This window comes from Cupressus sempervirens, chromosome 3 (genome assembly GCF_028749045.1).
Source record: "Cupressus sempervirens isolate cs-2001-9-10 chromosome 3, ASM2874904v1, whole genome shotgun sequence".
In the NCBI taxonomy this organism is placed as follows: Eukaryota; Viridiplantae; Streptophyta; class Pinopsida; order Cupressales; family Cupressaceae; genus Cupressus; species Cupressus sempervirens.
In genome coordinates this window covers 167,091,362-167,119,176 of record NC_143120.1, presented here as the reverse complement: position 1 = coordinate 167,119,176, position 27,815 = coordinate 167,091,362, and the positions used below count along the sequence as shown (strand labels likewise).

The 27,815-nt window shown below is 35.8% G+C and overlaps 1 pseudogene across 1 annotated transcript in view; it reads right to left on the bottom strand.

Annotated features, from left to right (window-relative positions):
• LOC149565292 (uncharacterized) overlaps positions 1-27,815 on the bottom strand; it is a 186,181-nt pseudogene that overhangs the window by 8,038 nt on the left and 150,328 nt on the right. The window contains exon 15 of the transcript XR_016362030.1: positions 25,445-25,660. The product of XR_016362030.1 is annotated as an uncharacterized LOC149565292 (transcript). The remainder of the gene's footprint in view (positions 1-25,444; positions 25,661-27,815) is intronic.

The following is a 27,815-nucleotide window of genomic DNA, read 5'->3' as shown; positions in this document are numbered from 1 at the left end:
TAGTGATTGGATTTGATGTTCCTCGATGAGAGCTTTCTGACAAGCTATCACTCATATTATTCCGAGCCTAATTACTATTTTATTTTAATGCCCAAAGTTTATTAACGTAACATTTAAATTAAATGCGAAAATAATAAAGTGTTACTTTAATATTATTCATGTTGGGTTGTGTGTTGGAAAAAGGAAGCCCAAGGGAGACATAAGGTGTTATTTTATTTTATTTTAGAGCAATTTATCCCACATTGTTTGTGAAATGTGGGTCGACCCTATGAAGTAGAAATAAAAAGGAGAGCTTGTGGCCCTTGTTCGGCAGGTTGAATATGAGAAGAAATTGGTGTGTGAGTTGCAGATCCGTTCTTGGCATTAGAGGACGTCTATTCTCTCTTGTGACATTCTAGACATCATTCCCTTGGGGTTTGGCCTTTGGAATCCATTGCTATCAGCTTGACTATTAGGCAATTTGATTGCATTTTCAGCTACAAGCAGATTCAATATTTTGCTCATATCTTCTTCAATACTTGTTCGATGCTTATGCTGCTTTGAGGGAATGATTTTATGAAGGCAGTGGACAATTTGAAAGAAAAAGTACTGTAACAACACTATTCACGTGACACTATTCACGCAGCTCTATTCACACGATACTATTCACATCACTGTAGCAGCAAGTTTGAAAGCATGGGCTGGAGTTTTATGCCAATGATATTGGAGCAATTAGTAAGTTGATAGTCTTCCATGTATTTGATTTAATCAAATTCTGAAAATAACATTTTGTCGGCAGCAGTTCATTGTCCACTTTGCATATTATTGTAGTTTCTTTCTTGTTTATGTTGTATGATTCTCATTCCATGCATAAAACACAACAAACAAATAAACGTTTGATTCCGAAGTTATAAGGGGTTTAAACATTAAATGGAGAAATAAGAAGTTGAATCCAAATTGTTTGACATAATTACTTTCAGCAGTTGGTTTAGTTTTTTGGTGAATTCAAGGGTGCCCATTATAGTGGTATTAGAGCTATAAGTCCAGTCATCCTGTGGAGGTCTTATAGGGAATTTGGAACAGTTGGACAAAGGGAAAAGTGTTTAACAAAATGTCAAAAGACTAAAATCAGAAATTAAAAAATAGGCTAAACATTTATGTTTCAGCATGTGACAAGGGCCTTATAATTTCCGCAATACCAGAGTAAGACAAAATAGGATTTCAGACTTGCATAGCAAATAGTATAGTTCATCCGTACAGATTGACATACAATCCAGTCATACAGACATGAAGGAGATATTCTTTGATCAGGACAGCAATATGGGTGACCGAGATGATAGGAATACAGGATTAGGCCGAGGCGGGAATACCGGTTTAGATCAGGGGGAGGTAATGTTCAGATAGTTATTCGATACATTAGAGTAGGGGCAGCATATGTAGCAAGAGCAAAATAGGTGAATGAACGTGATGTTGCAACTTATCGCTAGACAAATGGGCATCAATATTAATCCAGGTGATGCCAACAATGGGGGAAACAACAACAATAGGGGCAATGATAATAATGGAGGCCAAGGAAACAATGGTCCTAAGAATAACATTAATGGTAATAATGGACATGGCAACAATGGGAATGAGGCTGATAACTTTAAACATGTTGCATGCCCAACTCGAATAGTGAGTTCGAGACCTCTTATACCCACCTTCCCACCCCGAGATCCGGTTCAACCAATAAATGAACCATAGAGTATCAAGTCACAAGATTAGTTCAAGAGGGACTGGGAGGCTATTGGACTGGAGTTTCAAATGGACATTTCCCTTAAAGATTATATGGACTTGAGAATGAGACACATGCCTAGAGTAGAAGGGAGGAATCAAAACTTTGAGTTGAGAAAATAAGTTGGAAAACTTTCTTTACCTTATTATGATGCTTCAAGGAAGATGACTGCACGAGCTTAGGTGCAAAAGGTAGATACATACTTGTAGTTGAATTCTATGCTTGAAGAGGAGGCTATAAAGTATGCAGCTATTCATTTGGATGGCCCAACGCATGAGTGGTAGCACCATGGCATGGTAACCTTGGGGCATAATCAGATCACATCTTACAAGAAGTTCACTAAGAGGCTCATAGAGAGATTTGATACCAAGGATCCCGAGTTACAAATTCAGGAGTTGGCAAAAGTCAAGTAGGGGGGATCAATTGAGATATATATTAGTGAATTTCAAAGGTTAGCTGTGTTTTGGTCACAAATATTTCAGAGAGGAGGTTAGTAGTGTTGTTTATGGACGGGCTCTCAAATCCCTTAAGGGGTTGGGTCAAGGGGCATGACCCAGCTACATTATAGGAGGCTACTAAGAAGGCTTGTGACTTAGCACCTTCTTTTAGGAGCAGATTTCAACCTAGGGATTCACATATGAAGAAGGATAAGGAGGACAAAAAACATTTTTACCGGGATGCTCAGCCAAAAAGGGATAATAAGTTGGATAATGACATCCTGAATGAGTTGAGGAGGAAGAAGCTATGTTTTCATTGCAGAGAGCCTTGGGACTTATCTCATAAGTGTCCTCTCAAGGTTAAGGCAAATCAAATGGAGTATTTCTCAACAGAGGAGTCACAATCAAAGAGGGAGGATCAGCACTCTAATTCAGACAAGGGTAGCACTACAGAGGAGAACAACATTCCTAAGGATGAGAATTCATTGGCACGATTAATGGGGGCTCAGAAGGCAATCACATTTAAGGTTAGGAGTACTATCCAGGGGCAAAAAGTGATGTCACTTATTGACACTAGGACTACACATAATTTCATAGATGCACAATTGGTACCCAAGAGAGGTTTACAAACCAAGGAGCATGTTGGATTTAGGGTCATGGTGGCGAACGATGACAAATTATTATGCACTAGGAAGATATCTAACCTTCATATAAGGTTTGGAGATGGTTATGAGTTGGAGGATGAGTTCTATGTAGTAGACATGGGAGATTATGATATCATCCTCAGCATGACATGGATGGCCTCACTAGTTGAGTTCACACTCAACCTAACAAAATTAGAGATGAGGTTCCAGCATGAGGGTAGAACTGTTGTACTTAGAGGACTTTCAGAGGGGAGTTGCAAAGTAATCTCCTTGAGGAGAATGTAGAGACTGTTTCATCATGATGAAGTAGAGTGGGTGGCAAAATGTTTCACTTTTCCAGCCTTGCAGGAGCCACACATGAAGAGTCATCCACTAGATATCCAAGAGATATTTCATAGGCATGCTAAAGTTTTTGGCGAGATTCCGCATGGGGTTCGTCCTGATAGAGAGATAGAGCATGTTATTGAGCTCGAGAAGGGAGCCAAACTAGTTATGATTACTCTCTATCATCATCCTAAGAAACACAAGGATGAGATAGAGAAGGCGATTAAGGATTTGTTGGAGATGGGGCATATCAGGCCTAGTAAGAGCCCCTTTGCTTAAACAGTAGTATTGGTAAAGAAGAAGGATGGGACGATGTGCATGTGCATCAATTACAGGGCATTAAATAAGAAGACTATTAAGAATAGATATCCCATCCTGCAGATAGATGAGCTAATTGATGAGTTGCATGGTGCATGCTTCTTTATGAAGATTGATTTATGGTTAGGGTATCATCAAATCAGGATGAGGGTGGAGGACATTGAGAAGACAACCTTTCAGTGTCACTATGCCACTTCAAGTTTTTGGTTATGCCATTTGGGCTAACTAATGCCCCTAATACGTTCCAGAGTTGCATGAATCAGGTATTCAAGGGGCAGCTTAGGAGATTTGTCCTAATTTTCTTTGATGTCATTTTGGTCTTCAATAAGACTTGGGAGGAGCATTTACAACATCTTGAGATGGTGTTGTCCATTTTGGAGAAAGAGTCACATATGCCAAGGAATCTAAGTAAGAGTTTGGTTTGATTGAGTTACCATACCTTGGGCATATCATCAACGCTGATGGAGTTTGGGTAGATCCTAAAAAGATTAGAGCTATTGTTGATTTGCCTACTCCTATGAACCTCACACAGCTTAAGGGGCTCTTTGGTCTCTATGGGTTTTCTAAGAGATTTGTTAAGGGATTTTCATACACCGTTGCACCCTTGACAGACCTTACTAGGAAAGGGGCCTTCATATGAACAGGGGCAACTTAGGGATGCTTTGATCATTTCAAAAAGGTGATGTTGTCATGTCCAGTATTAGCTCTACCGAACTTCACGAAGCCATTTGAGCTTTATTGTGATGCGTCAGGGGATGGGATTGGGGTAGTCTTGATGTAGGAGAAGCATCCCATTGCTTTTGAGAGTAGGAGCTCCATGGAGTGGAGAGGAGCTATTCCATCCATGACCAGGAGAGGTTGGCCATTATGCATGCATTGGCCAAGTTTCAGTCCTACCTTGTTTGGGGGAAGTTTGTTATCAAGACTAATCACAACAACATCAAATACTTCATGAGCCAGTGTGACTTGAATGATAGACAATAGAAGTGGATTATGAAGTTGCAAGCTTATGACTTTGACATTGAGTTTGTCAAAAATAAGAAGAATGTGGTGGCAGATGCTTTATCCAGGAGACCTCATGTTTGTGCTCTAGCTGAGATTACAGGAGACTGGAGAAATAAGATTACAGCAGAGTATGTGAGGGATACTTGGACTTATGGAGTGATTGCAGGCACCATACAGGATGATCGTTATGTGGTGATGGGCGGATTGATCAAGTTCTAGGATAGGATATATTTGATTCCTTCATCACAGTTTAGGGAGCTAATACTTAAGGCATTTCATGATGCACCTACAGCTGGACATCTAGGGGTCTTTAAGACCTATAGGAAGATCTGTGAGCAATTCACATGAAAAGGGCTCAAGGATGATGTTCAGAAGCATGTCAAGGAGTGTGCAGTTTGTCAACAGAATAAGGGAGAGCACACATATCCTGCAGGGTTGTTACAGGCTTTGCCCATTTTTAATAGGAAATGGGAAAGTATCTCTATGGACTTCATCACTGAGTTACCATGAGTACAGGGGAGAGATTGTATCTATGTGGTAGTTGACCGAATGACAAAGTTTGCTCACTTCTTTGTTATTCCATCGACCTACACAGCAACACAGGTGGCCGATCTTTTCTTCAGAGAGATATTCAAGTTACATGGGCTACCTAGTTTCATTGTCAGTAATTAGGATAGTAAATTTATGAGTACTTTTTGGCAGGAATTGTTTGGGTTGTGTGGCACAGATCTTATAGCTAGCACTAGTTATCATCTATAGACAGATGGGCAAACAGAGATTGTGAATAAATGGGTGGAAGGATATTTGAAGAATTATGTGACTACACAACAGAAAGCTTGGGTCAAATAGCTACATATGGGAGAGTAATGTTATAACACCACTTATCATATGTCCATCAAGATGACTCCATTCATGGCACTATATGGTTATGAAGCACCTAGCTTCATGGCTCTAGTTTTGGGAGATAGTAGAGTGCCCAAAGCCAAAGATTTCTTGCAGGATTGTCAGGATATCTTGAGGGTGCTCAAGGAGAAAATATAGCAGGCCCAAAACCAGCAGAAATTGTATGTTGATCAGCACTGAATAGATTGCAGCTTTGAAGTTAGGGATATGGTTTGCTTGAGGCTACAACCATACAGACAGTCATCACTCATGAAGAGCGGATCAGAGAACTTGAAGCCTAGAGTTTATGGTCCCTACAGAGTGAGTCACAGGTTGGGAGAGGTTGCCTATGAGATTGAGCTTCAAGAGGGTAGTCGAGTGCATAATGTGTTTCATTTGTCAAGGCTTAAGAAAGCCATTGGTCAGGGGGTTGCCCCTTCTGCAGAGTTGCCACCATTGGATGAGGAGGGGAAGCTCGTCTTGGTTCCTGAGGCTATTCTAGATACCAAGGAGAGGACTCTGCGGAACAAGGTGGTTAAATAATATTTAGTTAAATGGAGAGACTTGCTAGAGGAGGATGCTACTTGGGAGAGTGAGCAGGTGTTACAGCAAATAGGACTAAGATTGCTTGAAGGCAAGAAATTTCAAGGGGGGCAGACTGTAATGTCCCCACTTTAGCAGTTGTCCAGTTGTGTGACCATTAGCCTATTTTTGCATGGTCCTAGAGGCTAACGAAGAGGTCAATGGGATCTTGAGATGTTTTGGCCTAGTCATTTTCAGCTCAGGCCAAAATGGAGTTAATTTATATGGTGTTGGGCAAATTTACTATTTTTAGTAAGTCAGCAAGGCAAGGGCAATATTAGTGATTGGGTTTGATGCTCCTCAATGAGAGCTTTCTGACGAGCTATCACTCATATTATTCCGAGCCCAATTACTATTTTATTTTAATGCCTGAAGTTTTTAAAAGTAACATTATATTAAATATGAAAATAACAAAGTGTTACTTTAATATTGTTCATGTTGGGTTGTGTGTTGGAAAAGGGAAGTCCAAGGGAGACATAAGGTGTTATTTTATTTTATTTTAGAACACTTTATCTCATAGTGCTTGTGAAAAGTGGGTCGACCCTATGAAGTAGAAATTAAAAAAAGAGCGTGTAGCCCTTCTTCAGCAGGTTGAATATGAGAAGAAATTGGTGTGAGTTGCAGATCCGTTCTTGGCATTAGAGGACGTCTATTCTCTCTTGTGACATTCTAGATGTCATTCCCTTAGGGTTTGACCTTTGGAATCCATTGCTATTAGCTTCACTATCAAGCAGTTTGGTTGCATGTCCAGCTACAGGCGGATTTGATATTTTGCTCATATCTTCTTTACTACTTGTCTAATGCTTATGCCGCTTTGAGGGAATGATTTTATGAAGGTAGTGGACTGTTTGAAAGAAAAAGCACTATAGCAGCACTATTCATGTGTCACTATTCACGCGACACTATTCACATGGCACTATTCACACAGTATTATTCACATCATTGTAGCAGCAAGTTTGAAAGCATGAGCTGGAGTATTATGACAATTATATTGGAGTAATTAGAGAGTTGATAATCTGCCATGTATTTGATTTAATTAAATTCTGAAAATAACATTTTATCGGCAGCAATTCATTGTCCACTTTGCATATTATTGTAGTTTCTTTCTTGTTTATGTTGTATGATTCCTATTCCATGCACAAAACACAAAAAACAAGTAAACGTTTGATTTCCGAAGTTATAAGGGGTTTAAACATTAAACGGAGAAATAAGAAGTTGAATGCAAACTGTTTGACATAATTCCTTTCAGCAGTTGGTTTAGTTTTTTGGGGAATTCAAGGGTGCCCATTACATTCTCGCATACCCCACAAGGGACGTTGTCCCAACACCACTAGCGTCAACACTACAAAACATCTATTAGTTATTGGGATTTGTCAAAAAATCAGAAACTCGATTACAATGAAACAGTGACAAGCAATCAAGATAAAACTCCTGATTTACTTACACAACTTGCCAAAACTCTCTTTAGACGAGGCAGCTTCTACATATGACTTCACCAGAGGAACTTGCATTGTAAATCATTTAGAGGTTGAACTTATTTTTGGTCTATGATATGTAATAAACTCTAATTTTGATTTATGTGATGGAAATTAGTAACTAGTTCAACAACTTTACTAATATGGGTGCTTTCAAAGAATATTTATGTATTTTATAATGTTAATAAAATTTCTCAAGTCCCCAATTTATCAAAAGAAATCGGTTCATTGAGTTATTGCTAATGTAGGATTTTGAACTATGATTTTCACAAAATACATTGTTTTTCAACTAAGTCTCTTGATGAGTGAACATGGGAACAAGTTTCAGAGATGGAGGGATCAAGCGCCTATACTTGGGTATAATAAGGGGACAATGAGATGTGTTGATGGGAGTTTTATGTTTAGGTTTTGTGATATAGGGTGTTACAAAATAAAATACCAAGGGTATCCTCTACTGATCAAAATTCCCTACATGCTAAGGATGCAAGAAAGACCATAGATGATTTCCAATGACAACTACTCAAATGATATGACGATGAAAGTACTTTTTTGTGTGTTGCACAAAATATAAATAAAGTAAATGGGAGCAATGGTTTAGGAGAATACTCTAATCCTAAGAATTTGAAAGACAATGTATGTTGAAGTGATATTTACCACTCCACTTCGCCAAATTGAACTACACAAAGGGTGCAATCTTCAAGGGTTGTACAAATGATTTTAATATCGCAAATAAACACCATGGAACGATGCAAATTCAGCAAGTTAACCTTCCACATATAAGCGCAAGACAAAGTAACCTGGGGAAGTGTCTCCCTCGAATTAGGTCACTGAGAACGGGGGAACATTGTTCTAGCCTCTTCAGTAGTACCACCGAGTAGTTTATATCCCCTAGGAGACAGGGAGACATCCTAGCATCTCCAGAGGGAACAAGGGGGCGGGGGCGCGTCCCTCGACCCCTCCAGGAGATGGTCAGACGTCTTCCGCCAATCAAAAAGTTCAACTTTTTTTTTGAAGTACATTTTTTCAATTTATTTAAAGGGATCTTTTTTAACCCTAAGACACATGGGTCCCATAAAATGTGTTATATTGCTTGCATTTACTATGTGGATTCATTTGCACACATTTTAGGTTTGTTATTGTTTGCAACAACAACAAGAAAAAGAGTGAATAGTTGAGAAAAGGGTGATTGTGAGGATGAAAAGAGTGATTGCAAGTCAAAGAGAAGTGACAAGGAGGAAGAAGAAGATGAGGAAGAAGATTCTTCACCTTGTTGAAGAGATTTTTCAAGCAAATGGTAAGGTTTCTCACTACATTTTTTCCTGTTTGTAGTTTTGAATTTCTTCTTATTTCGTTTTGTTATAGTTATTTGAATTTCATTTCTAGATTGAAGTAGATACTTGTTGTTTCAATTATAAATTATTGTCATTTAAATTTTGACTTAAAATCTTGTTATTTTAAATAAGGGCATAGGCTGAAACCATGTATTTATTGTTTTTGTTTTTTTCAATTGGTGAAATGCAGTATCAAAATGAGCTCCCACGGTCATGGAACAAGTGGCAATGATGATGAGATGGAATTGGAAACTCATTCTTATAGTGATAGTAACCAAGAATATGGACTTGAGCATAAGAGCAATGAGGGAAATGAGAAATTTGAGACTCATTCCACAAATACCTGGCCACCTAGTCCACCATCTACTAATTGCCCCTCCACACTTTTCACAAAGTGGGCTAGGGGTAACTATGATCCTAAATCACCTCTTAGACAATTTTCTATGAGGATAGATGCTCCAACACAAGCAAGTGGTGGCACAAGGAAGTAGAAACGCAACATATGTGGTAAAAAATGGTTTGGTGGCATCACTAATGTGAATGCACACTTCCTCTTTTGGACAGTAAAAGGTGTAGGAGCATGTCAATTTTTCAGCTGCAGTAAAAACTTGCATTATAGAATTGAATTCAGCAAGCTTTTGGGCATTCCAGATGACATGGAGATTGAAATGCCTACTACCTTATCTGGTAGGCAACAGATTCAATCTATTCAGCACTCACATTAGCAACTCGGGACCTTCCACTTCTAGTGCTATGGCTGAAGTAGGACTAGGCAAGGGGAAACAAAAAGTTACAATTGAAAGTAACCCCATAGCAGATTTATTTATTGCACACATGAAAGAGGAGATAGAGGAAGCCATTGGTAGATTCATTTTTCCTAATGTTGTACCACTTCACATAGCTCAATCTCGTTATTATAAGGAGATGCTGCAAAAGGTTGCGAAGGGGGGAGAACCATCATTTGTGCTACCAGGTGAACACAAGTTGAGGACTATTATCTTGGATAATGAGTATGCCAAGATCAAACAATGGAGAACATGAGGGCAATTTGGGAGGAGTCAAGATGCAACATTATCATGGATGGGCAGATGAACATTAGGAACCGTCCACTCTTCAATATCATAGTTACATGCTCAAATGGCCCATTCTTTCTTAGGGCGGTTGATTGTACAGGGCATCGAAAGGACGCTGAATTTTAGTTTGACATTGTTGATGAATAGCTTCATTCAGAGAAATTGGATGATAATATAAACTATCTTGATCTGCACATAGCATACATGCATACATACCAATATAACTTAGCATATATTAATACATACACATATATATAAGAAAACAGATCAATTATTTTGTCATCCACTGAATTTGTGCTTTTTTACCCAAGTACAAAAAGTATAAAAAGGATCATTGATGAGATACTCATACTTTTGAAAAGTTGATATCCGTGACCATTATTATATGGCTTTGTTGATTCAAGTATTTAGAATTCTAATATCTATAGTTCAATGTTTAATCACAATGCAATGTTCAAATATTTAAATTTTAGAAAATCAGTATTTTTAAATTTAAATGTCTTATATTTTCAATTTTATACATATTTTCATAGCTGTCATATAGCATAAAGAATATACACCCCCCCCACCTCTCATCCCCTATCGTCATCCCCCCGTTGTCCCCAAATTGAGGGTCCTCTATGCCCCCCGCTCGAAAACTTGTCCTCTCGTCCCAATGTCTCCCTGTCCCCTAGGGCGGCATAACTATGGCGCAAGAGCAACCTTAGATTACACACAAAAATCATCTACAAAGAAAAGGTCTTATTAGAAATCATCTAATAAGATCTATTTTACTATAACAATACTATCAGATCTTATTCAACAAATAACTACTTGATAGCAACTCTATTCTTAGTGAAGGAATAAAGAAATCATACAAACACCAAAATACTTCAAGGAACCACCAAAATTCAATGACAACTTCATTATCTTGATAGCTCTTAAACAACAATCTCTAACATTCCATGCTTTACAAATGAGAAGTTTATCTTTTGTATAGGTCTCAGAGTACAATGGGTGACCACGATTAAAACAAAATCAATGGCCCACCTAGATCTTACCACCTCAGAGCTAATTAGTGTTAGGGCATAGAAAGAGAATCTACAATGAATGAGTGGGCCCATAGAGACCAATTAGAAGACAACCACTCAGTGGGGAAGTGGTCAAAGTTGACCCATCAATGGAACAAGATTCCCACTAAGAAATAGATGCTGATTTTCTCAGAATAGTTTCTTCTTGGTTATTTTCCTTAAATGCTGCAAATTTTGACTTGGAGACCTTTGATTGGCTCATGGAGGTGACTAGGTGTTGTGTCAACATGTTAGGGTGTTTTCCAATTCGATCATTTCGTAACCAACATCCAACTTTCATTACCTTTTTTGAAGTTATATCCCTTTCTCCATTTTCCCTTCCATGAACTTTCTTGAGAATTCACCTTCTTGAAATGGATTAGACTACCTTAATGATTTTGTCATTCTACAATTTCTTCACACTGGACTATGTGGCTATGGTCTTGGATTTTTGGAGGAAATTCAATATGTTACAATATTCCTTCTAGACATAAACTGTGATCTTAGAGGTCATGAACCTTGAGTGATAGTTAGAAGACTCAGATTTGCCTCGGGCATCTAGATTTGGCAAAAACTCAGCAAGGACTTAGCATATTGAAAACCAAGAAATTTAAAGATTTTTAAAAATTTAAAACTTTTTGTACGCGGCATTTAACAAATTCACATCAAAGACACAATAAATGAGATAAATAGAAGCTACTTTGCATAAATACACAAGTTTACATTTATCACATAACTATACATGTGAATTTCTTAAAGAAATAAGTTAAACTAAATAACACATTCAAAATATATTAGTGTCACTATCAAATGTCTACAATATTTGTGGAATATGAAATTCATTGAATAAAAAGTTCAACACACACCAAATAAAAGCTAGAGCCTGGAAGACTAAGGCTCAAAGTAGCCTATATTAGTGAATGCAAACAAGCAACAAACTTGCACAAACAATCAGCAATCAGTATTTGAAAGCCAATCAATCTGTCGATCTAATTTCTTAAATCCAATATTCTTTTCTCAATCCTTTTTTCACTTTTCCTTGTGGTTGAGAATAAATAAATGCTCCTTTGGGGTTTGAGAGAAGGCAATAAACACAAAAAAGTCAAAGAAAATCATTACTTTTTTTAATCATTACTTTTGTTTTAATTTATACTGTTGACTGTCACGTGAGTCTTGGGCCCAAGACTTTGCAAGTAAGTTGAGTTTGGATGACTCGGCGAGTCAGCCCAAACTCGGTCCGACTCAGCAAAGTCAAAGTTCAAGGTTAGAAAACCATGCAAGAGTCGACTCATTTCTAGACTTGCAGTCTTATAACTATGCATTGAATGCCTTGAAATGGATTGCTTGAAACTTGGATGTCTTCAATACGGGAATTGAAATTTTGGGACTTAAATATCTTCCTTGAAAATTGTTAAAGTAACTAAGATCGTATCTACAAATGTATTTTTATTGCCATTGTAATTGATGATTTCCAAATGCAGATTTGGATCACATATATGTATAATATGAGAGGAGACATGTCTCTTCAAGAGACATAAAGAGACATGTCTCTATGGTTAATCACCATTTAGTTTATAAATAACTATATGCATAACTTATCTTTAACATATATATAATATTAATATATTAACCATATATGTAATATAATATTATATTATTATATTATTAGATAATGATAGATAATACATATTATATTACATATATATATAAGATATATAATGCATAATATATAATATATATTATATTACATATATATCAGCAATAACAATTTATCTGACAAACATAAACATAGATTAGTATATCAGATAAGCACCATTTACTTCTACTGATGCTAAAACATTAACACTCCCTCTTTAGCAAGGGAGAAGTAATACATCATTAGATTGCTATCAATAATCAGTGAAATTAGATAACAAAATCATTATGTAATCAACACAATGTATATTAGAATCTCTTAGCAACATAAAATATTTCCTATGATCTCTACTTGCACTTAAGCAATGTCTAGAGATGTCCATGACACACTCATGATCTCTACTTGCACTCAAGCAATGTCTAGAGATGTCCATGATAATTTGTTACTCATGATTTCTACTTGCACTTAAGCAATGTCTAGAGATGTTCATGATAACAGGCCTATCATTTGCAAGATCATCACCTTACAAAGATTACCTTCTATTTGTTTGTTATCATGGTGTTCGGTAGATTCCGGCCCAAAGAAATATGATAACAGGCCTATCATATGTAAGATCGTCACCTTACAATGATTACCGTCTATTTACATATGCCAATGAAAGATCGTCACATTTCATTACATATCTGAAACAACAATTATATAACCAGATATATATTGAAATTAAATATTCAACATATCAAGTTTTACCTTTGAAATATTTCAATTCAACATTTCCCTTTACAACTTCTCCTCATAGAGAAGATATCATCCATAAGAGATTGCATCTCAAAATTTCTCCCTCTGAATATTGATCTTGGGTTGTCAGGTCCTCTTGTTACTTCCTCAGAAACTCTCTTTTCCCAAGGATGCTTGTCAAACTCATCAGTCCCTCATGATATATGTAGGAGTAGTCCCATCAACATCATGCAGTCACCCATATGGATTTCGAGACTCCCTCTGAGTATCAATCTTCTATGCTCCAGCATTGCCTTCGAAGAAGTGTCATACTCCCTCTTAATGTAGAAGAATCTCATAATCTCAATCATCAAAAATACTTGCATCAAAAGCCACGTTTTATCCATCTTGATCATCAAGGTCTTTGGAACTACTATCCTTAGATTTAGTCTTGTACAATATTTGGTAGCATATTGAAGTACCAACCTTCTTTTCCTGTAAGAATATCCTCAAACATAAAGGAAAAGATCAAAGCAAATGACCCTTATAGTATGTATAGAATTACAAATAAAAAAATAGATAAATGTAAAAGATATAAGTACTTATCTGCCCGTGAGGGTCATGGAACATCTCCTTTTCTAAGGATGGTTCAACTGGGAACGAAACACTGTCTATTATTCCCCCCCACAATGTAAAGTTACCACTCTTATATTAATGAACACTTTCACATCAAATTTGACGACTTCTTTCTAAGTTCCAACTTGCTCTTCTCATCCATTGAAGCTCCAACCATTCATTAAGCTTAATAGTAGAAGCTAACATAAGCTCATCCACAATACGCCAATATCTTGATTGAGTATGATTGTGTCACTTGAATGACTCTACAATTCATACGTCAAGTATCATTTATCATTTATCATTTATCATATATCATAGATGATTAAGATCACATAGTTGCATGAATTAAAGTCCTCTTGACTATTACAATTTATCGATCATTGAAGATTCTATCACAACATGGTTTACTCCCTCTAAATCAATATGATTGAGATCACTGAAGATTGATTGAATCACATCACCTATCTACTCTCTCTCTTTTAAGGTTGTCTCTAATGAAATGTCAGACTCTCTCAATCACCATCTTCCTGTAGTAACAATCTCAGAGGACAAGATCAAGGCACATAGCTCATATAGATATATAAAATAAGAGGGACTTCAATAGATTAGATAAATAAAATACCCAAGAATGATCAATTTAATAATGTCAAATTTATCAAAGCTCATTATTAGATAAAAATATGTTAATGATATAACAACCTTATGTAACTTATTTCATAAGAATGTGAAAAGAAAACTTTAATATTGTTCCTTACCAAAATAAAAATCCCACTCTACTGATCATTCAATGCAGGACTAGAAATGTGTTCACTTTGAAAAAATGATAGGAATAGGCATATTGTCCTTTCATGATCTACTCCATAATTAATGTTTCATTTATTTGTGCATTTCCATGTCTGAGTTAAATTAATATATTCCAATAGTTCTAGCACTTGATCTCATTTGGAAATTGATCGAATTTCCTATCACTTACGCCTCCTTGTTCCTCAGTCTAGGATCTGGGATAATGTAAAATTCTCATTCTTACATCATTGAATTAATTTTGCATCACATCAATTATGAGAAACTTCTTTATGTTATAATAGATCTTGTAACCTTGGTCTATTTGCAATGTGGGAAGATGCAATAGAAGCGATTGAGCCAAGCTTTCAGCTTAGTTTCAGCACCTTTCAAATGAAGAAAATAATTATGATGAGCACTGTAGGTAGGAAGTTTGAAAAGGTTATAAACTGTCATCTAACTGCCATGCCAAACATAACCTCTATCCATGATGTAACTCTTTTGTTCATCGATGCTGAATTGTTTAGAGAGTTTGGAAGAAGTTTATATACTAATCATAATGGTTGACCATTGTGACTTTTCAAATTCTAATTAATTCCAACGATTGTCATAACAGAGATGGAAGATTATTTTCCTTTCAAACACGTCACTAATTTGGCAGATTACTGTCATAAGTGGCAGATTACAGTCATCATGATTATGAGTCATCCTTTATAATTAAACAAATAACGATTCACTCCTGCGTGGAACATCTGTTGTCTATTCTATAAATTCTAAAGATATTGAGGAAACTATCGATAGCAACTGTTTGGTAACCTTGCATGTTATTAAATACTTCCATATTATGCTTGTTGTTACTGTTGTCACGACCTTCCAAAAGAAATTTCCTTATAAAGCCTGACTTTCATATTGGAAAACCATATCTAAATGAACTCTCACATTCGCAAACCATATTTGAAAATAAATTTAAAATAAATTTTGGAACTCATGTTCACATATAGAAGACTACGCTGCAATCTTTTGTCACATTTTTCCCAGCCAACAATCTTTGGTAAATAGTTGTTGTACATCTGTCAATATTGTGTTGTATCATCCCACTATTACTGTGTGAATTTGCTATCCATGAGTTGACTTCAGAATATTTCTTCTATTCCTTGAAGGTTTGCCTACTTTTGTGTTTGATGGCAAAGTCATTCTTCTCTGCTATCTCTAATCTTATGACAACAACCGTAGTAGTTGCTTCAACCAATTCTAGTTATCACGCATCTATGAAATGGACTTCCTTTCTCTTCTTCCACGATCACAACTTATTTTCTTATTTCTGTGAATCTTTTAAATCTGCATGTCTTAGACAACTGTTCCAAGATTATGCAGTCTGACTTCACACTGTATGACAATACATTTTGTTGTATAACGATACTGCTTCTTCTTTGTGGGAAATGGTACAGTTATTTGTTAGTACTGTTTTTGTGTCATGTCACCAATAATATGTCGCTTCTTACTGCTAGCTGACTTAGGCTAAAAAATATTATCTCCAACTTTTGCATTGTTCAGTATAGATTCCTTCATCTCTCTCAATTTATTAATATCATTCACCCTAAATTGGTCCTTATCCTTCTATGACTCTTTTGACGTGTGCCTTACTTTGGTCTTCCCTGGATCTTCCCATTCAACAAGTTATTCACTACATTTTACTTCTTCTCTTTTCTTTTCTTTTTGTCTCACCTTATAAGGTGTTGCCAATTTATTATGATTTAATCCTCCTTATATCCACGTCAATGTTGTCTTTGACCAATTGTATATCTTTGCCTTCTCCATTGCTTGCTGAATTCCTTTATTTGGAATTCTCTTCCGTCCTAGTCTCGTCACGATTTAGATTCTCATCACTGCAGAAACAGTCATTGCTGCTGACAAGAAAATTAGGTAGCACTTATGGAATCTTATTATTGTTGACTTCTCCTTACTAGGCACTGGTTGAAGATCTTTGACTTCTCACTACTTATTCAGTTTTGCCTATTACTTCTTGAGCAGTCATCTTGTCCACTTTGAGTGGTATGTATGCATCCTCAGTGTCCTTTTCTCCTCCTAATTCTTCTAGGATGTTTTTTCTTCTGCTGATCATCCGGAAAGAGACATTTTCTGTAAAAGAAGCACTATAGTATCAAGATGCTCCTCCCTGTTCATGTGATGCCAAATTTGATGCTGACTTGATCTCCATTCATTTGTATCCCTATTCCTTTTCTCAATCTTCATTTCTATCTGCTGGACTAAGAACAGAAGTCTAAACAATGTGTTTGATATTTCCGTCTAACTGTATTTCCCCGAAATGAATATTATAGCCACTTCACTTGTCATATCTCTTTCGAAGTTTTTTTTTTCTTCTATTACACTTAATAATCCATGATGTGTGACTATAATCCATGATGTGTGACTCCCTTTGTAGAGATGAAAATGTTAATTACTTTCTTACATTTGCAGCCTATGCTCTGATACCATGTTAAAGTAACTGAGATCGTATCTGCAAATGTATTTTCATTGCCATTGTAATTGATGATTTCCAAATGCAAATTTGGATCTCATATATGTATAATATGAGAGGAGACATGTCTCTTCAAGAGACATGACGAGACATGTCTCTATAGTTAATCACCATTTAGTTTATAAATAACTATAAGCATAATTTATCTTTAACATATATATAATATTAATATATTAACCATATATGTAATATTATATTATATTATTATATTATTATTATTATATAATGATATATAATACATATTATATTACATATATCATATATATATTATATATATAAGATATATAATGCATAATATATAATATACATTATATTACATATACAACAAGATCCAACGAAGCTATAGTGTTAGCATTTGGGGGGGTGGGGGATTGATCTTATGTACGAATTCAGGTGAATTGAAATCTTCAAGGCAAAATCTACAATATTACATTTATGTTAGTCCCTCATGAAAGGAAAACTAATTCCATAAAGTTGAAGATTGTAATCAGTATGTAACGGCATCTGCCATATATCAAGTGGCTCAACAATGTCCTCAACAAAGGTGGAAAAGGTGTTGGTGTTTTAGGGGGGTGTTTCCTCCAGTCTTGGAAACATCCTTATATACGGGAACTTGGCATGTTTTGGCAAAAACACAATTCCATGAAATAATGCAAATCTATAACTATTTCTCTGCAACATGAAGTCTTTACCAATTCTTGAAAAAACTAATATTGAACCTAATCAATCTAAATGATGAGGGCTATGCAATTATCCAATATTCCACAAAGTTTTTGCACTTGCTTTCCCTCTTGCTCTTGCTTGTAGTGAACCAATCAAAATTGGCAAATGTTCTCAGCCTCACTGCTGCATTCTTAACTACTTAGGTGTCTCATGACCACAAAACATTAACATTAGTGATACTAGTGCAGACATTGAAAATCTATTATTTTGAAAGAAAATGCACCTTTTGAGCTAAGTGATATGGAAGATGCCAAGGCATATTGTGCACATTGAAGAGACATGATAGCCTAAACTATGGGGAAATTTGAAGATGGCTCTAAAAAGTGACAGTTGGAAAATATTAGAGAGCATTCCCCAATAGTCCTTTCTGTAGTAGCCACTATGGTTTACCATCAAAGTAACGAGAATCGGAATTGGATCAGAATCGGCAAGGTCAAATCAAATCGTGAATTGGCCATGAATCAGAATCGAATCGGCCACGAATCAGAAAATTTAAAAACCCTTGAAAATTTAGAGATTTTAACACTTCAAAACTTATTTCATACACCCTTTATTGAATATAACTTAAACACACTATAACACCATCAAATAGAAGTTAAAATACATAAACATGGAACATAAATGATAAATCCATCACATACGTAACTATGTTACACCTAAAATGTAAATTGTAGGTTGTAGTTGAAGTAAGTAGAAATCATAGGATCATAATGATTCAAATCATAGAATGTATGTACGATGAAGATCCATAAGACATCAAATCATAAATGTATATAAGAATCTAAGATGAAGATCCTCTCTTCTACTCATGCTAAACAATTAAAAGGCCCTTTAGGGTTAAAACAAAGAGGAATGGTAAAAAAAATATTTTAAAAACATGTGGTTTTATTAAAAGAATGTCTTCACTTTTGGTTGTCTGTGCCAATTCATCAGGTCGATTCTTGTTTTTTTTGCATGAATCGCATGAATTGGCGATTCATGTGATTTGTGACAAAAAATCGGCGATTCGATTCACCAGCTCCAAAAAATCACCAAGCATGAGTCGAATCACCAAACCGGCAATTCTAGCAATTTTAGGGTGATTCTCGGAACTATGCCTTGTCACTAAGTACAAGAAGCTATCTTTTGATTTGACTGAGTTCGGCAATTTAGTGTTCTTGATGTTCTATGCAAGAAATGAGTTTGGATTTCATGCTAGAGATGTTGTGAAGGTTTTGGATGGCATTCATGTTGCTTATTTGTGTTCTAGGATCATGTGATGATTGCATTGGTGATCCACATTGATTGAGGAGATCAGAATTAATATTTTGGTAGCGTGTCAATGTTTTTTTCATTTAGGTCCTAATCAATTTGATGAAGTAATGTGTTGCAATTCTTTGTATTACAATTGTGTTTGTATAGCACATTTGTGGGTTGAAGATTATCCAAGTTCTAAACGACTTGTTTTGGATCACATTGGTGATTGAGCATATCTTTTATATCTTTTATTATGCTAACTCGACTATTACACCTTTTAGATGTTTACTCTGTGTAATTGTGATGAGATATCATTTTATAATTGTGAATGTGTGTGAGATATGTAATGTGAAAGTATGCGAGGATGATATGAGCAGAGAGAGATTGTACTTAATTTGAACTTTGTCAGCATTGACAATGCAATTTGTCAGTTCTTTTATAATGGACTTCTTGTCCATCTTGATATAATTGTAAAGAGATCAGTGAAATCAATTGAGCATCGGATTTGAGATTGTAATGTGACCAATGTACTTTGGGCAGTGTGCCTTGTTTATTTGATTGTAAGCCTTTGCATGTACATGCAACTTTTCTATATTTTTCATGTTCCTAACCGAACAGTACTTTTAACAGAGTACATCATCTTGTGTGTTAGATCCCCACCAAGGTTTTCCCTTGTTGATGTTTGGTAGCTTTAGTCAAATAAACCTATACATATAATATATGAGATAATTGTGTTTCATTATATATGAGATATAAGTTTATTATTATGAAAGAAATTAATATAATAATGATACACACACACACATAGAACTATGATTTTCTATTATATTAATTAGCAATTTAACAAATAGACATGTCCCTTCATGGGACATGTCTCTTCATGGCTTATACTCATTATAAATAAAGAGTTTTCTGCTTTTGGAACACACATACCAAAATTAAATGGCAGCACTATTACATTTGCAGCGATCTCTAGTTCAAATGTAAGTATATAAATTGAAAGAAGGCAATGAAGCATGCAGTAGGTCCTATTTTAGCAGAAGCCCATGTGGGCCTATGTGAGGCAGCATTACAAATATTAATGGGAAAGCATAACATTTTACCACAACACACGTGCATATGTATGCTCACAAATAGTTTTCGGCAACATAATTGTGCATCTATCTTAGTCAACACCCATTAAGAACAATCGGAAGGAGTTGATAGCACAGTCATAGAGGAGAGATCGAAATAATATAACCATATGAATACGATAGAGATACAAGGAGACTTATTATTAACTCTTCGCTAGTAAAGAAATCAATGTTCCTAAAACATGGAGATCGTAAACTTGCCTATCGAGATACCTTTTCTTATATAGTCGAATATCATAAATAAGTAACTAAGGTCAGAAAGAGCACTACAAAATGGTTATTAAAGAAGATTACATTTAAACCTACTTTTTCACTTAAGACTATTGCTAATATAAGGTTTATAATATTTATAACATTTTCAATGGTTAGCACATAATACTATCACATCTATTCTTTCATTATCGCAAGATATGGATGCAAATAAGGTTATATCGTAAGCAACGAATGATACTAAAAATAAAGCAGTGCACCAAAAAAGGATTCTCAAGGAGTCCATAAACAATCAACGGACCCGACATTGAATATATAGTTTATAGACAAGGGTTTCTTTAATGATGAGAACCAAAGGTCACATGAGATATCATTCATGGTCGGCCACAATGTGCAGACCTTAGCAATATCGTTGTTTTGATCGGTGTATTGGCCATCTACAGATATCACCGAATAAAACAAAGGAATTATCTCGCATTTTCCTTGCCCAACATTTATAAACTTTTGAAACTGTGGAAAGTCCAATTATACACTAACCTCAACAAACAGTAGAAAGCAACTAAGACAAACCCATCAATCAAATATGTGGTGTGTGGCAAACATACCATTGGCACATAACACCACAACACTCGCATAGTACGCTAGTTGAAAGGGGTCAAACCCCATTAACAAAGACCGCCTATCGTGTAGGACAGTCAAACAAAATATACGTGAGACATGATAACGTAAAGGGGTCGAGACCCATACAAGTGTGAGGAAAACAATGAACTAATTTTTGGGACTTCTTTGGATGCAACCTTTTTTTTGTGTTCTGATTTTTCAAGACCAAAAAATGTTATTGTTTGTACTTACATATTTATAATATGCTCGTCAAATGTTACAATTTTTTAATAATTAAATCTTTTTCTTTATATATGTACACGCACACACACACACACACACACACACATATATATATATGTGTGTGTGTGTGTGTGTGTGTGTGTGTGTGTGTGTGTGTGTGTGTGTGTGTTTATTTTGATAAATAGCAATATTTAAAATTTAATATTATTTTACTTCATATATAATCATTCTACCATAGCTTTAACTTTTGAGTAAGACAAAAAATTAAGGTAAAAGTGAACTTGTTATTTATTAGATTAGACTATTATGTTTATTTAGTTTATTATTTCAAAATAATTATTTTTAGTATATTTAGATATTTTCTAAATTAATTTATATTTAAAATTTAATTTTTTAAATTTAAATGGCAATATTGTAAATATAATTATAGGTCATAGCTCATATGTTTTTTTGTAGATTACTAGTTATACCAACTTATAATTTTGAAGTTATGAAAATCTCCTCCAATAACGTGAAATATTTTGTTAAACATGTGTATATGTTTTCTATAAATGTTGTATTTAGTTATGTCCATATCAAGGGCTTTTAATAATAGTTTTACATGTATGCAAATCATATTCATATCCATGTCCATGCAACTTTGGCCCTTGCATGTCAATGATGCCCAATCTCAAAAATGAATGTTTTTTTTCCAACATGGATGCATTTCTATACCACACAAAAAACACTGTCAACAAGTACAAGGCTCATCTTGTTGCAAAGGGATATTCACATCCAAAGGGATAGACCATGAGAAGATTTTTGTTCCTATGAAACAAAATGCCTCCATTCTTCCATATTGCAAAGCCACCAATAGAGGAACATCTCTATATTGGGGGGTATCCTCAGTATATCCAAATCAATGTAACTCAATTTAACGTGATAAACCATAACCAAGTATTGATTTGGGCACAACCCTAACACCATGCTTGTTATTCCAAATGGAAAGAAATGCTTCTTATTATCCCTAATGCCCAAACCCCAACAAGAAAATCTCTCTTTTTGGGCAGTGTTTGTGAACATGTTATCCTCAAGATGGCCAAGGGAATTCACAAACATCCATTGATTGTCTAACAGATATCATGGCATCTCCATGCGCACAATAGAAAACTCATTAAATTAAAAAAGGCAGCACAAAGAACAAGTGTGATGTTAAAATGTTGATATTTCGGTATTTACGATGCTAATTTTATATCAAATGGGTGTAGTCACCCTTTTAGCCTCACCATAGTTCAAAATATCATTATCAGTAACATATTACTAAGGGTAAACAAAGATATCAGAAATATCAGAGATAAGTCAAAAACTTATCCATAAAATAAAAACTTGCTTAAAATTAATTATAAATGCATTTGTTTGCAAAATATAATAAGGAGATGCATATAATGATTCACTAAATAAGTACAGAAACCAAACAAGATGATCTAGATATATACAAATGCAAATAGGTTACAAATGGTTAAACTTAAAGAACAAACCAAGTATATTAGAGATGCACCAATCTATTTAACAATTAAAAAGTGATGTCGAAGAATGAAACAAATATTTAATAAAGAACATATGCATCAATTGAAAGTAAGGCAAAAGGAAACATACAAGGTGCTAAGGAAAAGTTCAATCTCACTAAACATTATCGATTCTTTGCTTCAACCATAATTTTGTTCCTTTTGTTGACACAGCTCCAACGAACATAATTAGTACACACAATAAGCGGAAGATGTCAACACAAAGCCAGCCAATAAATAAGTACACACAAGTGGTGTAGACATCCATTTACGGTGAGAACCATAGAGGAACTACCAAAAAGAAAGACATGCGAACCAAGCTGCGATGAGTGGCAACAATAGAGGGACTTCCAATACCAAAATTTCTCTGAGATTTGTATCTCATAAAGAAGAATGTTCTTTGTTTGACTAATGCACTAGGTAGTAACAATGGATGATGCCTCACCTCAATGAGCAATATATTGAATTGCAATCCAAAAATTATGTTTTGACCCTTTTTTGGACCGTTACGATCTATGTCCACTTGCGGCCGATAAGTTTTTGCAATATTGCGATAAGTTTGCAACTTATCCCGGATATTTTGACAAAATGTCTACAATATTGTTTTGATTTCTCTGTGATAAGTTTATGTACGAAAGTCATGGAATATAAAATGTTCACTCATCAAAGAGATATTTGCTATATTTTGATCTATGATATGGGTATTTAAACATCACAAATTACTACTCTCTAGTGGATAGACAATGAAAGAGCACTTGTTGGAGTGTCCAAAGATGGAGTCCACTTGTCTCTCATAGCTAAAGAGGAGCATATCAACTCCTTAAGTGTCCCACTAAGAAAGAAATGAGAACATTCAAACATTAACTCTTTGGCATCCATTTTTATATATAATATCAAAACATAAATAAAAGGGTGTCATTGGTTAAAATAAACAGAAAATCATAAAGAAAACAACAATTAACTAAAGGTTTGGTCCTAGTCAATGATAGCAAAGACACTTGTTATCTCACCTTATTAATAAGTGCTTTATTCTAGATGGACTTTGAGTCAATGTTAAACGACCAATGCATGAGAGGCTACCAATGCATGAGAGACTGTCCAAAAGTGTGAAGCAGATTTCTTTATCCCATTTGTTTCAAAGAAAACATATTGAAGTTCTGAATAGTATAAAATGGGGACGCGTCCCCCCCCCCCCACACACACAAAAAACTAGGCCATCTCAAAGACGGGGATGTCCCCGAGATAGAGGGACAGCTCTCGGCATTTCGGGCAGCACCACTTAGAGCGCCACCTCTGCTAGAGATGACGAGACATCTCTGAGATGGCAAGAAGTCTCTGAAATGGCAAGACGTCTCCTGTGTGTGCGTGTGGAAGGACGCTATGAAGTCTCCTTTATTGTGGTGGGATGCGACGAAGTCTCCTTTATTGCAGGGGGACGCGATGGAGTCTCCTTTATTGTGGGCATAGGGGACTTGTAGCTTTTGTTTGCGTTATAATATTATATACTTATTTTGATATCATGATTCATGGCTCATGATACTTATTGTAATCATCTTTACGTCATGACTCACATGATCATTGATTACTTTTAGATAGTAGAATCTAGATACTCATACTATTGATCTGAAGACTGATACGTAGACTAATATTTGTTGATGTTCATTGTTTGCTTGTCATTTGATCATGAATCATGATGTTCCAGTTCAAAACTTCAATGCAATGTTCAATTTTAATTTTCTATTGTTTAAGTTTACTGTTTTTTACATCTTTATATGATTATATCAAGTTATGTTGTATAATCGTAGTATATATTTTCATAACTAGCATTTTAAGTACCATATGTAAAGTATATTCACCCCTGCCCACCCCCCATCCCCAAATCAAGGCCCCTCTGTCCCCCCGTCTCGAAAACTTGTTCCCCCGTCCCCCCGTCTCTTCAAGGCAGTATAACTATGGCTTTGAACCATTCAAACTTCTTCTTTTTTAAACAATGTTTTCAATGTGTCTATGGTACTAAAAAAGCTTACAAAATAAGGCTAAATTCACCATTGTCTTAATTGAATCCAATTCAAACGGACATTATATGGATTCATGCTTATACTTTTAACTAGATGCATTTAATGTTCCCATTTTTATAAAAATTATTTTATTTCCACTTACCTATGTTCCTTTGGCATATTTAATTTATTTGAATTGTATACTTTCAATTAGTGATTTTGATATATTAATTGACTAGAAATATTACCCACTAACCCAAAAATCTGGACTGCAATTACAAAACCTGCTCTCCCATCCACAAATCCCCCCATACTTGAAAATTTGAACTTGGAAAATTTCTGACAAAGACTCATATGATGAGCATAAGTCTTCAACCAAGATAAGAGAAATATAACTAGGCATTTCAAAACATCAGATCTCACTCGACCACATACGAAAATTTTAGAACAAATAGTTTTAAAATTTTGTACATTTGTCTCTTAGATACATAATTGTGTTGATTGTAAAGCAATACTAATATGATAACACAAAATGAAATCATCAAGTAATAGAGATACAATGCATAAAGTCATTATGACACACAAAAAAATATGTTACCTGAGGCTGTGTGTGTTTAAGGCAAGCAACCAACAATGGCCATACATTGTTCATAGCAGGTAGCAGAATGTTACCATCCTTCCCTGCATCTACGTGATTTAGGATATCTTTAAGTGTTAAAAAGGAATACTCATTTGCCACCCACTCAATTGCTTCTCTAGATTCTTTTTCTTTAACTAGTGCTGCTTCTATTATAGAAAGAATGGTAATCCCGTTCTGCAGCAAATTTAACCATACATAAATTATCCCTCTTTCATAAACAAGCGTTACATCATAATTCTGCAACCCCTCTAACAGCCTATGTTACAAAATAGAAAATTGGAATATTTTACATCTTATTTAACAAGATTGCAGACCAAGCATAAAGTGTATAAATAAAATAAAATATCTCAGTAACATAATAAAACAAAATCAGATTGCTTTCCTTCCTTTCCATTACACATTAAGTAAAACAATGTTCAGTTTTGATATGCAATAGTTGCTCAGAATTTCATATCTCTAAAAGAACAGTGCAAACAAAAATTTGATTTTCTCATTTGTAATGAACATTTACTTTCAAATAGTTGTTGTTTAAAAGCATTTGCTTACAAGTTAAAAAATCTCATTTTTTAGTTTAAAAAAAAACAGTTATTAATGCATATCTTCCTTAACAGCTCCGTATAATGTTTGTATAGAAGACTGAACCCAAGAAGTCACAAAATGTGCATTGACAAGTTGATGCATATGGTGTCATACCACTAGATGAAACCATAGACAAGATAAGATAAGATAATGATATTAATGTCCAACAAGAGACCAAGAAAGGGTCCAAGGGACTAGAAGATACAATAGTATTACAAAAGAACTAGCAAAGAAAGTGAACAACAGAAGACGAGAGGATTAAATATCCTTTCTCGGTGAGAAGTCGTCCAACACCGAAGGATAAGGCCTAGGGCGACCAAGGGAACAAGCTCATCTCTGGGTACCGCTAGATATAGGATGCTGCTGTCTAGTGAAACCACGACAAGGCCTAACAGATGTGGTGTGGCCGGAGATTGGTGTAGCTAGCGGCCGCTTCATGCCCTTGGAGGGGAACATCGATGGGAAAAATGTGGTGATGAGCAGATTTGAGGCCTGGCTCTAAGGAAATATGAGTTATAGAGTGTGGTCGCAGAGATGCGAAGTCTCTCGAAGGTAAAACGCTAAACATAGCTAGTTGGAGTAATCGAAAATGTCGAAAGGGATCTACACTCTCTGAATCAACAATGGAATCTGCCTTTGACTTCATAGTATATAGGGCACCGGAAGATGAAGTGGATCTCAGTCTCAGTCCTTGACAAGCTACAAAGGCGGAAAATCTGGCCATCTCCGCTCAAATGATAATTTGTCTCACACCGAAACCAATGAGAGATGACTCTAAAAGACCCCAAAGAGATGCAAAGGGTGTGACTCAAGCGCCTTCTCAAGTAGTCAGAAAGTACAATAATCTCGTCACAGATCTCAAGAAAGTGCTCAAAATAGAAGGCCATCCACGTTCGCAAACACCCAGAAGGGGTAATCCAGGTTGTGGTGATGTACTGTCTACATATGTGGAGTCTAACATGCCCATTCAACTCCTGCTATGAGGGGAGATGGGTGGGAGCATCTAGTGCGAACTGGTAAGGCAGGAGATGATCAATATCAATCCCGATCGCACCCAAAAATGTAGTGGCATGTGTATACCAGCAACAAGCCTTGGTCGACAAATCAAATTTGGCAATATCAATGGAGGAGCAGTATGCAAGGTAGGAGTATCTATGGTGACCATCCGTAGAGTCCGCAAAGCCCCTGAGATGGTAAAGGAACTGGATCAAATCGAAGATGGCACTAAGTCTGAAAAGGTAAGCGTCGAACTCAAGCCAAAATGATACTATACAGGGTGTACTAGTGACATCTGATAACTCGACGGAGGAGAAAAATCTTGATCCACTCAACTGAAGCCCAATCCAAATCAAGAAGAGAAGGCCCCCAAACCACAGAGATATATAAAACTATTGGTCTAACTAATGAGTCCATGAGAGATACTCGGACTCATTGTCCTGAAAGTGATGTCGGATGCACTATCTCTCTAGAAGGGTGAGGAACTCATCCCCTTGGCAACCTTGGGCAAGTGGGTGGGTCTCAAGCTAAAGCAAGGACCAGAGAACTTTACCACAAGATAAGTGTACAAAGAGACAAACTCAATTGCCTAACCCAGGAAGCTAAAGTGAAGATGTGAGGTATTTAGACAATTGAAGACCATAACCCAATTCTTGTTCAGGTTCACAATGACCTACCTCTGGTCATAGAAGCCGTTGGTCATAGAAGGAGGCCAACCCATCAATGAGCTTGTGGAGCCCCTCAGGAGAGGAGG